At 38.5% G+C, this 13406-nt stretch overlaps 1 pseudogene; it reads left to right on the top strand.

The window, feature by feature from the left end:
- Positions 1–2613: 2613 nt before the first annotated feature.
- On the top strand, positions 2614–12842 carry LOC139904118 (putative disease resistance RPP13-like protein 1; annotated as a pseudogene).
- The last annotated feature ends 564 nt before the right edge of the window (positions 12843–13406 follow it).

Here is a 13406-nt window from a genome sequence, read left to right as displayed (position 1 = left end):
TTTGTTCCTCCACTTCCATATCGCCCATAAAAGGACATATTGTGATACAAGACAGGCCAAGCTTGCATCTGTAGAGCCCAAATCAAAACGAGGATCGGTTATAGCATTTGGAATTCACGTAGGAATCGAACCTGTGATACCCCACCAGCTTAGAACGCCATGCCATAGTGGCTTTGTCATCCCACAATTACAGAACAAATGGTCAGAATCTTCCGTAACAACATCACAAAAAGGGCAGTTGACCGCATTTATAAAGACACCCCTCTTCATTAATTTGGCCCGAGTCGGAATACAATCCATACATAAACGCCATATAAATATATTGACTTTCTTCGAAACCAAATTATTCCAGCAATTTACCTGCGTACCTGGAATCAGAGTTGATCCTAGCAGGTAGTCGTCACATAACTGAGAAACATGTTTAACCGAAAAATTACCCGAACCATGAAGAGCCCAAGACCAGGTATCCGGATTTGAGTTTAATGGGTCTGCAACTACGATACACCCAACAAGATTATCGAGTTCACCACATGTTCTACCTCTAATTCTTGAGTTTCAACACCAATCTCCCACCAAACCATTGGAAGAGTTGTGAGCCCTCATATCAACTGTTGCTTCTTTATTAGATTCTAAGGCAAAAAGCCTCGGATAGGTTTTTTAGGATTTGACTCCCATTTGGTAGCCACTTGTCTAACCAAAACCGAGTGTCATTCCCACAACCCACCTTTCGATGAAACGATCCAATAAAATTGATTCCCAACTTTTCAATTGAAAATCCGCTTTTTCTAATCTGGTTCCATGTTGAGGACATTCTGTTATTGCTCCCATCTATATGTAAACCACCATCCGTACCATAGACTGATCGAATTACTTTGGACCATAACGCTTCCGGTTCACTTCTCAACTGCCACCACCACTAAATACTTTAGAGTGCGTTTTTACCTCTTAATTGAATGGACTAACGTTGAATGCTTAATTCAACATTCAACGTCTTTATTCCTCACCTATGAATGACAGATAATGCTAAATAGATTAATTTTGATCCGTGTTTGAACCATTTAATTTTTAATCATTAAACACTTATCTTTTACTTTTTAGCTAGCATATTCCGCATCTTAGCTTTCAAAAAAACCCGACTCTACGAACTCGTATAAAGACTATGTAGTAGAGGCATTATGACTTCAAGAACCAAAACTTCACCTACATCCCTACCTAGCAATGACTCGTCACACACAAACCCATTAACACTAACACTATTTTTACATACTAAAAAGCATGGGCTTCTTGGTCGTTTCCTCTCTCCCAAAAGCGACAACAGTACCAAAGCCTTTTCACACCTTAATTTTCCATTTCCCCCCTCAACTACAACCAGCTTACAAAAAATACACCAAACCTCGGGGTGTTAAAACGTAAATTCCCTAAATTAAAATAAAAACTCCACTCAAACCTTTCGATAGCTCGTATCTTCCTCCTCGCTCCGAGTTAAATTTCACCAAGCACTCCGTTAAACTCTAAATATTTTTACGAACAAAACAAAACTAACTACGTTCGAAACGGACACTTTTTAAAAAACGCTAAATACAACGACAGCCCGTATCTTTCCGCTCGCCGCGAGTCAAATTTTTCCGACAGCACCGTCAGACTCGAAATAATTTTATGAACAAAACGATACTAACTACGGTCGGAACGGACACTTTTTAAAAAATGCTAAACACAACGGCAGCCCGTATTTTCCTGCTTGCCGCGAGTTAAATTTTTTCGCCAGCACCGTCAGGCTCGAAATAATTTTATCAACAAAACGAAACTAACTACGTTTGAACCGAACAGATTTTAAAAAACACTAAAGACGACGACATCAATAACGACGCATAACACATGGGCCGTTTTCCCCTCTGTAAATAAAACTGCGTTAAATATGAATACGCCGGCCAAAAGCCCCCGCCGTATCGCGCGGGCCGGACCGGACTAGTTTGAATTATTATTCACCTCCTGTAACAATTTTTCAACAACACCAACCTCAACATGAACACGTACCAACCTCGTTACAAACCTCCTGGCCCGCCACCTGACCCGAATGAAAAAGGTCCAATATTTTACACTAAAATTTCGAAATCGACTGGGGACGAGCGGCCCCCCTAATTCGCCCCTGTTGGCAATTGAGTATGAATGGAAGATGTTCGATGAAATGCCCGAATGAAAATGGGTGCCATGGAATACCAAGTCATATAATCAGAATGGGAGTGAGAGGGAGGCTGTTGATCTTTATGCTCATGTGCAAAGAAAAGTAACATCAAAGTTGAGTGAATTCACACTTTTTGGTGTTTTGTGTGAACAACTTGAGTTTTGATAAAATAAAATGCAAAATATAAAATAAATAACAGTAGATAATATGTTTGATTCCTAGTGGCAAGTCCAATTAGACACCTACCTATTGTATATATCCAAGTGTAAGGCACCACATGGAGACTTGTGGCTTAGAATGATCACCATACTCACTCACTATTTGCACAAAGTCAGTCAACCTTCATATAATCTGAATCTATTCATTCTTATTCTTACCTTAATCATTCCAAAATCAAAATTCCAAGAAAGAAACTAACTTTCCATTCTTCAATGCCTGTTGCAGAAATCTTTATTGGAGCATTCATCACAGTGCTATTTGAGAAATTGGCATCTGCTGACTTGATCAGGCTAGCTAGATCTGCAGGTATCTATTCAGAGCTTAACAAATGGAAAAACACCTTGCTACAAATCCAAGCTGTGCTTGTGGATGCTGGACATAAGCATGTAAGAGACAGAGCTGTTCAGTTATGGCTTGATCAGCTCTAGCATCTGACTTACGACATAGACGATGTACTCGATGATTTAGCCACTGAAGCTATGCAACGCCACTCGAGTGAAGAAATTTATACTGGCAGTGACAATAGTACTAGTAAGGTATTGAAATTTGTTCCAACTTGTTGTACTAATTACACTCCTCATACAATTATGTATGGTCGTAAGATGAGTTCTAGGCTGGATGAGATTACAACCAAATTGCATGCTCTTGTTGAGGAAAAAAATATATTGGGTTTGATTAATAATGTTGAAAGGTCAACGACACGTAGACGAATGGAGGAAACATCGTTGGTTGATGCATCTAGAATCGTGGGTCGCAAAGGGGATAAAGAGGCGTTAATGGGCGAGTTGTTGCGGGATGAACCATGTAATCAAAATGTCGGGATCTTGTCTATTGTTGGTCTAGGTGGGGTAGGGAAAACCACTCTTGCTCAAGTTGTGTACAACGAGAAGGAAGTGAAGGATCACTTTGAACTTAGGGCATGGGTTTGTGTTTCCGACGAGTTTGATGTTTATAACATTAGTAAGGCTATTTTTCAAGCTATTACTAAAGAGGATAATGATTTTGCCAATTTTAATTTGCTTCAAGTGGCCCTTGAAGAAAAACTTTCAAAGAAAAGGTTCCTAATTGTTCTAGATGATGTTTGGAACGAAAACTACAAGGAATGGGAACTTCTCCAACGCCCTTTTATTGCAGGGGCACCAGGAAGTAAGATTATTGTAACAACACGGAAGACTATGGTTGCAACGGTGATGGACTCGGTTCAATCCTACCATCTTGAGCTCTTGTCAAATGAAGAATCCCTATCTTTGTTTGCTCAACACGCGTTAGGTAAACCAAACTTTGATTCACACCCAACTCTCAAATTGCATGGTGAAGGTATTATGAAAAAATGTGGTGGATTGCCGTTGGCGTTAATAGCACTTGGGAGAGTGTTGAGAAAAAAGACAAATGAAGAAGAATGGGAGGATTTGCTTAATAGCGAGATATGGAACTTACAGAGTGAAGGTAAGATTCTTCCGGCTTTACGATTAAGCTACTACTATCTCCCTCCACATTTGAAGCGGATGTTTGCATATTGTTGCTTATTCCCTAAGGATTATCTGTTTGACAAGGATGAACTAGTTCTACTTTGGATGGCCGAAGGGTTTTTGTACGAGTCAAGAAGCAGCAAGTCAATGGAGAATTTAGGTCGCGAGTCTTTTGAAGAGCTAGAATCAAGATCATTTTTTCAGCATTTAAGCAATGATAGATCTAGGTATATAATGCACGAACTTATAAATGATTTGGCCATTAGTGTTGGAGGAGAATTTTTTTGTAAATTGGAAGATAAGATGAATGTTCACACCACGTTTGAAGATTTAGATAAGGTCCATCACGTTTCATTTATTCATCATAGAGATGGCATATACAAGAAGTTCAAGACAATGCTAAGAGCTAGACGTTTGAGAACTTTTTTAGCACTCTCGGTACAAAAGGTATATTCTTGGCAAAGATCCTCCTTATCTAACAAGGTTCTTGTTGAAATAATACCACAACTACAGTTCTTAAGGGTGTTAAACTTGGCTAATTATTCAATAAAAGAGGTACCGGGATCCATTGGTAGCCTCAAACATTTGAGGTATCTCAATTTTTCCAAGACATACATTACATGTTTACCTCAACAAGTCGGAGACTTGTATAATCTACAAAGCTTGTTGCTTTCTGGTTGTCATTTGTTATCTTCGTTGCCAGACACTTGTGTGAAATTAGTAAACTTGAGACATCTTGATATTAGTAATACTTCACACTTGAACCAAATGCCATTAGGGATTGGTAGGTTGACGAGTCTACAAACGCTATCAAAAGTCATTATTGGAGGACTTAATGGGTTCGAGATATCCGAGTTCAAAGGGCTTTTGCATCTTCAAGGTCAACTTTCCATTAAAGGATTGCATAAAGTAATAAATGCAAATGAATCAAAGGAAGCCAACTTACAGCAAATAAAGGGTCTTCGTGATTTGGAGATGGAGTGGAGTGATGTTTTCAATGATTCTAGAGATGGAAGTTTTGATTTTGAAGTACTCGAAGGGCTAAGACCTTATGACAAGCTAAGAAGCCTCAAGATTTCGTTCTTCATGGGACTAAAATTTCCTAATTGGATCGGGGATCCCTCGTTTGTTAGCTTAATAAATCTTACTTTACGTGGTTGCAGAAGATGTAAATATTTACCGACACTTGGATATCTACCGTCACTTCAGAAGTTGTTTATTGGAAGCATGAATGGGTTGAAGATACTCGGTCCCGACTTTATCAAAAGTTCCCACGGTATTGCATTTGCATCACTCGAAGTTTTGGAATTTAGAGATATGCAGGGTTGGGAGATTTGGTCAACTATTATTGATGGTGATAAAGATAGCACTGCAACACCGTTTCCTTGTCTTCGTGAGATTTCTATAATTAACTGCCCGAAACTAGCTACATTGACAATCGAATCGATACCATCACTTCGGGTGGTACATATACAAGACTGTTCTGTTGCAGTGTTAAACAGCATAGTTTGTGTGTCTTCTTTGATTATAGAATTGTCGATGAATAATATCAAAGGACTTACTGTTGGGTTTTGTTATTGGGTTTCCAAATATGAGTAAGTATTAACAAGCCCAAGCCCAACAAAATTAGGCCCATTGCTTGGTTGACTTGGTCAAGCATAGGAGGGCATCTTAAAACATCAAGTTGCAGCTGTTTTCATTATCAAGAGTGCAAGAGAGATCAAGAAAAAGAGTCAAAACCCCAATTCCCGTCTACAGTGACAGCAGGCCAGAAAACCTTCGATCCCCGGAGATCCGACCGTTGAATCTTCACAATTTTTGGACTGTGTCTTCCTGACATCAGTGCCAACATTTTCAACCGTTGAATTCTTCTAATAAGGTCTGTAGGTCGTGTTCTTGCTGCTGGAACAGAGAGCAGATTTTTGGGTGAGATAATTCCTCTTTTGTCTTTTTAGGTTGTTCATATACTTGTTGATTGTTGTAGTTCAAGAGTATGATGATGTTGTATACCTCTATATGATCTAGAGAAGACCTATTGTATTGTTCTCTTTGTTGATGATAGTGGAACATTAAGTGGCTTACGAGTCCCGTGGTTTTTACTCTCGATTTTGAGAGGTTTTCCACGTAAAAAGTCTCGTGTGTATTGTGTGTGCTCAATTATTTTGTATTTGCTGATTTGGGACAGAATTGGGGCTGATTTGTGGTGATTGTGGTATACCTTATTTGTTAGTTTTCTCACAGGTTCATATGGGTCGGGAAATGCTTGTCAAATGGATGTTTGTTTCCGTTTTGTAGATTGCCCGTTGTGATCATTTTCCCATCAAATTGGTATCTAGAGCTAGGTTATTTGATTTGACTTGTGTGAAAGATGGAAGCTAATACAAGTAAAATGATTAGTTTAAATGGTTCAAATTATCATGTTTGGAAAGGTAAAATGGAGGATCTTCTTTATGTGAAAGATTATTATTTGCCTGTTTTTACTGAGGATAAACCTGAGGAAAAATCTAATGCTCAATGGAAAATTTTGCATAGACAAGTATGTGGGTATATTCGGCAGTGGGTTGATGATAATGTTGTGAATCATATTACTGGGGAGACTGATGCTAAAGCCTTATGGAAAAAGCTTGAGCAGTTATATGAACGAAAGACTGGGAATAACAAGTTGTTCTTAATTAAGCAGATGATGGCTTTGAAGTACCATGATGGGACTCCTATTACAGATCACCTAAATGCATATCAGGGTATTATAAATCAGCTTGCAGGTATGGGTATCAAGTTTAAGGATGAGATTCAGGGTCTCTGGTTACTTGGTACATTACCGGACTCTTGGGAGACTTTTAGGACATCTTTGTCCAACTCTGCACCGAATGGTACTATCACCATGGAATTGGCTAAGGGTAGTATTTTGAATGAAGAGATGAGAAGAAAGTCACAAGGTTCCTCTTCACAGTCAGATATCTTGGTCACAGAAACGCGGGGGAGAAGTCATAGTAGAGGTCAGGGTAAAAGAGGCAATCATCGTAGCAGCTCACGCAAAGGCAAATTTGCTAACGTTGAGTGTTATAATTGTCATGAAAAGGGGCACACAAAGTGGTATTGTCCAAAGTTGAAGAATGAGAAGAAAAAGGCATATGACAAGAATAAACAAAAGAAAAGTGATGGTGGTGATGATGATAAGGTTGAAGTTAACGCTATCACAGATGAGTTCTTTGTTTGTATTGATTATGATATGATCAATCTTACTCATGATGACACGAGTTGGATTGTTGATAGTGGTGCTACATGTCATGTTGCAATTTGTAGAGATCACTTTTCATCTTACACTCCAGGTGACTATGGATTTGCTAGGATGGGTAATGCCGGGTTATCAAAGATCGTTGGTATTGGAGATGTTTGTTTGAAATTTGACACGGGAATGGAGTTAGTTTTGCATAATGTAAAACATGTTCCGGATATGAGACTTAATGTTATTTCAACAGGCATTCTTGATGATGATGGTTATTATAACGGTTTTGGTAATGGTATTTGGAAACTAACTCTTGGTTCTATGATAGTGGGAAGAGGCAAGAAAGACTCAAGATTATACATCACGCGTCCGAAGATCATCCAGAACATTGTTAACGCAGTGGACAATGTTGATTCTAATGAGTTGTGGCATAAAAGACTTGGCCACATGAGTGAAAAGGGGATGTCTATCTTGTTCAAGAAGAATGTGTTGTCGGGTGTTAGTGGTATTGATTTGAGTAAGTGTTCTCACTGTTTGGCAGGGAAACAGACCAGAGTTGCGTTTAAGAGTCATTCTCCTTTTCGAATGGAGAACATACTTGATCTAGTTCATTCGGATGTTTGTGGGCCTATGAAGACTAGGACACTTGGTGGATGTTCCTACTTTGTTACATTCATCGATGATCATTCCAGGAAGGTGTGGGTTTATACCTTAAAGTCAAAGGATCAAGTATTTGAAAAGTTTAAAGAATTTCATACACTAGTTGAAAGGCAAACGGGAAAGAAACTCAAGTGTATTCGGACTGATAATGGCGGTGAATACATTGGCAGATTTGATGCTTACTGTAAGGAGAATGGTATTCGGCATCAAAAGACTCCACCAAAGACACCTCAGTTGAATGGCTTAGCAGAGAGGATGAACAGAACTTTGGTTGAGAGAGTTAGATGTTTGCTTTCACATGCAGGGTTGTCCGATTCCTTTTGGGGTGAGGCTTTAAATACGGCAGTTCATATTATTAATCTAACCCCTTGTGTTCCTTTGCGTTTTGATGTTCCTAACAGGGTTTGGAGCGGCAAAGATGTTTCTTACCGTCATTTACGAGTTTTTGGATGTAAAGCTTTTGTTCATGTTCCCAAAGATGAGAGGTCAAAGCTTGATATGAAGACTAAGCCATGTGTATTCCTCGGCTATGGTGAAGATGATTTTGGGTACAGGTTATATGATCCAGTTCAGAAGAAACTTGTACGAAGCCGAGATGTTGTTTTTACAGAAGATCAGATGTTAAAAGATGTTGAGAAGACAGATTCAGTTCCTCAAACTAGTGCTGATCTTGTTGATTTGGATCCAGTTACTCCACAACATGTTGGAGATGATGTTCATAATGATGAACATGGTACTGATGATGATTATGCTCCGGAGCAGGTAGAGATTCCAGTACCAGATGTGCCCCCATTTGTCCCACTTAGGCGGTCTACCCGAGACCGTCATCCTTCTGTTAGATATTCTGCTGATGAGTATGTATTAGTTACTGATGGGGGAGAGCCAGAATGTTATTCAGAAGCAATGAAAGATGAGCATAAGAAAGAGTGGGGTGAAGCTATGCAAGATGAGATGAATTCCTTGCATGAGAACAATACTTATGAGCTGGTGAAGTTACCTAAAGGCAAGAGAGCTTTGAGAAACAAATGGGTATTCAAAGTGAAGACAGATGAGCTTACTTCACAACCAAGGTACAAAGCTAGGTTAGTCGTTAAAGGATTCAGCCAGAAAAAGGGTATTGATTTTGATGAGATTTTCTCACCGGTTGTGAAGATGGGATCTATTCGAGTGGTTCTTGGATTAGCTGCTAGTCTTGATCTTGAGGTTGAACAGATGGATGTCAAGACTGCTTTTCTTCATGGTGATTTGGATAAGGAAATCTACATGATGCAACCTGAAGGTTTTCGGGTTAAGGGTAAAGAAAATTATGTTTGTAGACTTCAGAAAAGTTTATATGGGTTGAAGCAAGCACCGAGACAGTGGTATAAGAAGTTTGAGTCGGTTATAGGAAAGCAAGGCTACCGAAAGACAACTTCAGATCATTGTGTTTTCTTTCAGAGGTTTGGTGATGATGATTTCATCATATTGTTGTTATACGTTGATGATATGTTAATTGTTGGTAAAAATATTAAAAGAATTGCGCAGTTGAAGCGAGAATTGAGCAAGTCTTTTGCTATGAAAGACTTGGGGCCAGCAAAACAGATTCTTGGCATTCGGATTTCTAGAGATAGAGGTGCTAAGACGTTACATATATCACAAGAGCAATACATTGAAAAGGTGCTAAGTAGATTCAACATGAAGAATGCTAAAGTGGTTAGTTCCCCTCTTACAAACAACTTTAAGCTAACAGAAAGAGATTGTCCTACTTCAAAGGAGGATGTTGAGGAGATGGATATAGTTCCATATGCGTCAGCAGTTGGTAGCTTGATGTATGCTATGGTGTGTACTAGGCCAGATATAGCTCATGCGGTAAGTGTTGTTAGTCGGTTTATGTCAAATCCGGGTAAGAAGCATTGGGAAGCGGTTAAATGGATTATAAGATACTTACGAGGTACTTCAAAGTTAGGTATCACATTCGGAAATGGAGAGCCGGTGCTTGTTGGTTATACAGACTCAGATATGGCAGGAAACAAAGATAACATGAAATCCACTTCTGGATATTTGATGACTTTCGCAGGGGGAGCAGTTTCATGGCAATCAAGGTTACAAAAGTGTGTTGCATTGTCTACAACCGAGGCTGAGTATATGGCAGCAACAGAAGCGTGCAAAGAACTATTGTGGATGAAAAGGTTTCTACAAGACCTTGGGTTTAAGCAATCACGATATGTGGTTCTTTGTGATAATGAGAGTGCGATTCATTTGGCTAGAAATTCTATGTATCATAAGCGGACAAAACATATAGATGTGCGGTATCATTGGATTAGAGAACGTCTTGAAGATGGTTCGTTTGAACTTGATAAAGTTCACACCGATGATAATGGTTCCGACATGTTCACAAAGGCTTTAGCAAGTGAGAAGCTCAAGGTATGTTGCTCGATCGCCGGGATGGCGATTCCTTCCTCATAATTGGAAAGGGGGAGATTTGTTGGGTTTTGTTATTGGGTTTCCAAATATGAGTAAGTATTAACAAGCCCAAGCCCAACAAAATTAGGCCCATTGCTTGGTTGACTTGGTCAAGCATAGGAGGGCATCTTAAAACATCAAGTTGCAGCTGTTTTCATTATCAAGAGTGCAAGAGAGATCAAGAAAAAGAGTCAAAACCCCAATTCCCGTCTACAGTGACAGCAGGCCAGAAAACCTTCGATCCCCGGAGATCCGACCGTTGAATCTTCACAATTTTTGGACTGTGTCTTCCTGACATCAGTGCCAACATTTTCAACCGTTGAATTCGTCTAATAAGGTCTGTAGGTCGTGTTCTTGCTGCTGGAACAGAGAGCAGATTTTTGGGTGAGATAATTCCTCTTTTGTCTTTTTAGGTTGTTCATATACTTGTTGATTGTTGTAGTTCAAGAGTATGATGATGTTGTATACCTCTATATGATCTAGAGAAGACCTATTGTATTGTTCTCTTTGTTGATGATAGTGGAACATTAAGTGGCTTACGAGTCCCGTGGTTTTTACTCTCGATTTTGAGAGGTTTTCCACGTAAAAAGTCTCGTGTGTATTGTGTGTGCTCAATTATTTTGTATTTGCTGATTTGGGACAGAATTGGGGCTGATTTGTGGTGATTGTGGTATACCTTATTTGTTAGTTTTCTCACAGGTTCATATGGGTCGGGAAATGCTTGTCAAACGGATGTTTGTTTCCGTTTTGTAGATTGCCCGTTGTGATCATTTTCCCATCACTTACTCAACTACACATAGATGTTTTAAAGCATCTTGGTGCAGTTGAATATATATCCATCATAGCGTGTGATGAACTTACATACTTGTGGGAAACCGAATCAGAAGCGTGCAAGTTTCTTGTAAGTTTATTGGATTTAAAAGTAAAATCTTGTAGAAATTTGGTGTCGTTGGAAGAGAAACAGGTGAATATGGGGGTTGATCTGAAAAAACTTGCTAAAGTTGAACTTCACAATTGTCAGAGACTCTAGAGTTACGTGTGTTCAAATAATATCGAGAATTTGGTGTTATACAGTTGTGGTTCCATCACATCGTTAACCTTTCCGAAAGACCTCCCATCAACTTTGAAGATACTTCATATTTTCTACTTCGGTAATATGGACGAGAGTCTGTTTCTCAACAACTTTTTATCCTCACTTGAATCGCTTTCCATATCTCGAGTGCCAAATCTTCATTCATTTCCTGTAGGATGCTTACTTCATCTCACCAAATTGACAATTTGTGGTTGCGATAATATAGAATCCATTCCAGAAAACGGTTTTGGTTTTCTTCCGCTTTTTAGCCTACGATATCTCGAGATCAATAATTGCAAGAATCTAAAATCATTTCCACATGAGCATTTGCAAAGTCTTACGTCTTTGGAAGAGTTGTGGGTACGAGATTGTCCAAATATGGATCATGCCTTTCCTTGTAGGTTATGGCCTCCGAATTTAAGAATCTTAACGATAGGGGGTTTAAATAAGCCGGTTTCTGAATGGGGTATGCAAAGTTTCCCAGCCTCACCGGTTAAACTATATTTATACGGTAAAAATTCGGGAGTGGTTCTGTTTGCCAAGGTGGAAGATACAAGGAACAAAAGATTCATCGCTTCATCACCGTTTGTTCTTCCACAATCGTTGACTTTTCTACAATTACACGGTTTCATGAATGTGTGTTCGTTCACAGAGGGTTTACAGCACCTCACTTGTCTTGAAGAACTTCTTATTCGATCGTGCCCGAAGCTTAAAGATCTACCGGTGATGCTACTTCCGTTACTTTCCCGTTTGTGTGTAGACTCGTCCTCGGCGGAACTGATGAAAAAGTGCAGTAGTACGAAAGGCAAGTACTGGCCCATCATCTCTCAAATCCCTGACCTTCATGTAGATTTTGAAGAACTTCAAATATGATCATTGATTGATTACAGGTACAGATTCTTAATGCACCATTATTCATGTGTTACAGAATTAATTATTAATTAATTTATATTATTAAACAAGAAAGAAAAAGAGATGCCAATATTTTTTTTAACGAAATATCTATTAAATTGGTTCAGAGAGTTTTTTTCCCCTTATGTTTGTTGGTGGGTAGGGTATTATAAGGTTGATTATATAATATCATTCAAATTATTTTGATGAAGGAGCAGCAAACAACTAATCAGACTTGATTGTTGTACATAATATAGACATGTACATCTTGATTGAGGTTGCTGGTGGTATGTTTGTAACAGCATTTTAGATTGCTAAAATTGAATCTCGTTGCGTATTAAACTCATAAATGCAGTAATCAATTCATAATGGTATGTAATAATGTATGTATAGGTGAAACTTTCACTTGGCAGGCAGAGTTGATCGGTTCAGAGAGTACGAAATGTGGCAGAAAGTGGAACAATAAGGAGTGCAAAAGAAGATCAATGTTATTCAGTGTATGAAATATGTGTATATGTAATTAAATGTGTCTGATGTCTATTATAGTAAGTACCATTTTTGCATTATAAATTTTTTTGTGTGTACACAAGTTGTTTGCTGTGTTTCTGTCCCCAAAAAGTTGTGTTAATACTTAATAGAGAAAATGGCCATCTTAGATTGCTGAAATAGAATTTTAGAAGATGTAGATATATTGAATATTGATATTGCCTTAATGCCCTTCATCAGATGCAGATGCACTATTGAATTTTATTTGCAGGTGCAAGAATAGATATTTTCTCTGCCTAAGCTTGAAATTAAAGAAACAGACATATGAATGGTAGTTGAATAAATACTGCAAACATAATTTCTATTAATTTGGTCGGCGTTATTTCGTTGGTGCAACTTTAGATGGGTTCTCCCGTTTTCTATAGCCTCTCTTACGGAATAATGGGGTTCGAGTAAGGGGATAAATATTAAATATGTACGTTAACAACATTTAATATGGTTATCACTAGAAAAATTATAAAGAATATTTAATTACAAAAGTGGAAATTTGGAACTATAAAATTAAAGAAACACACAGATGAATGGTAGTTGAATAAATACTGTAAACATAATTTCTATTAATTTGGTCGGCGATATTTCGTTGGTGTAACTTTAGATGGGTTCTCCCGTTTTCTATAGCCTCGAGAAAGAATGGGGTTCAAGTAAGGGGATAAAAATTAAATATATACGTTAACAACATTTAATATGGTTATCGCTAGA

Source organism: Rutidosis leptorrhynchoides, chromosome 4 (assembly GCF_046630445.1).
Source record: "Rutidosis leptorrhynchoides isolate AG116_Rl617_1_P2 chromosome 4, CSIRO_AGI_Rlap_v1, whole genome shotgun sequence".
In the NCBI taxonomy this organism is placed as follows: domain Eukaryota; kingdom Viridiplantae; phylum Streptophyta; class Magnoliopsida; order Asterales; family Asteraceae; genus Rutidosis; species Rutidosis leptorrhynchoides.
The sequence above is the reverse complement of the archived record's forward strand: the minus strand, read 5'-3'. Positions and strand labels throughout refer to the sequence as shown.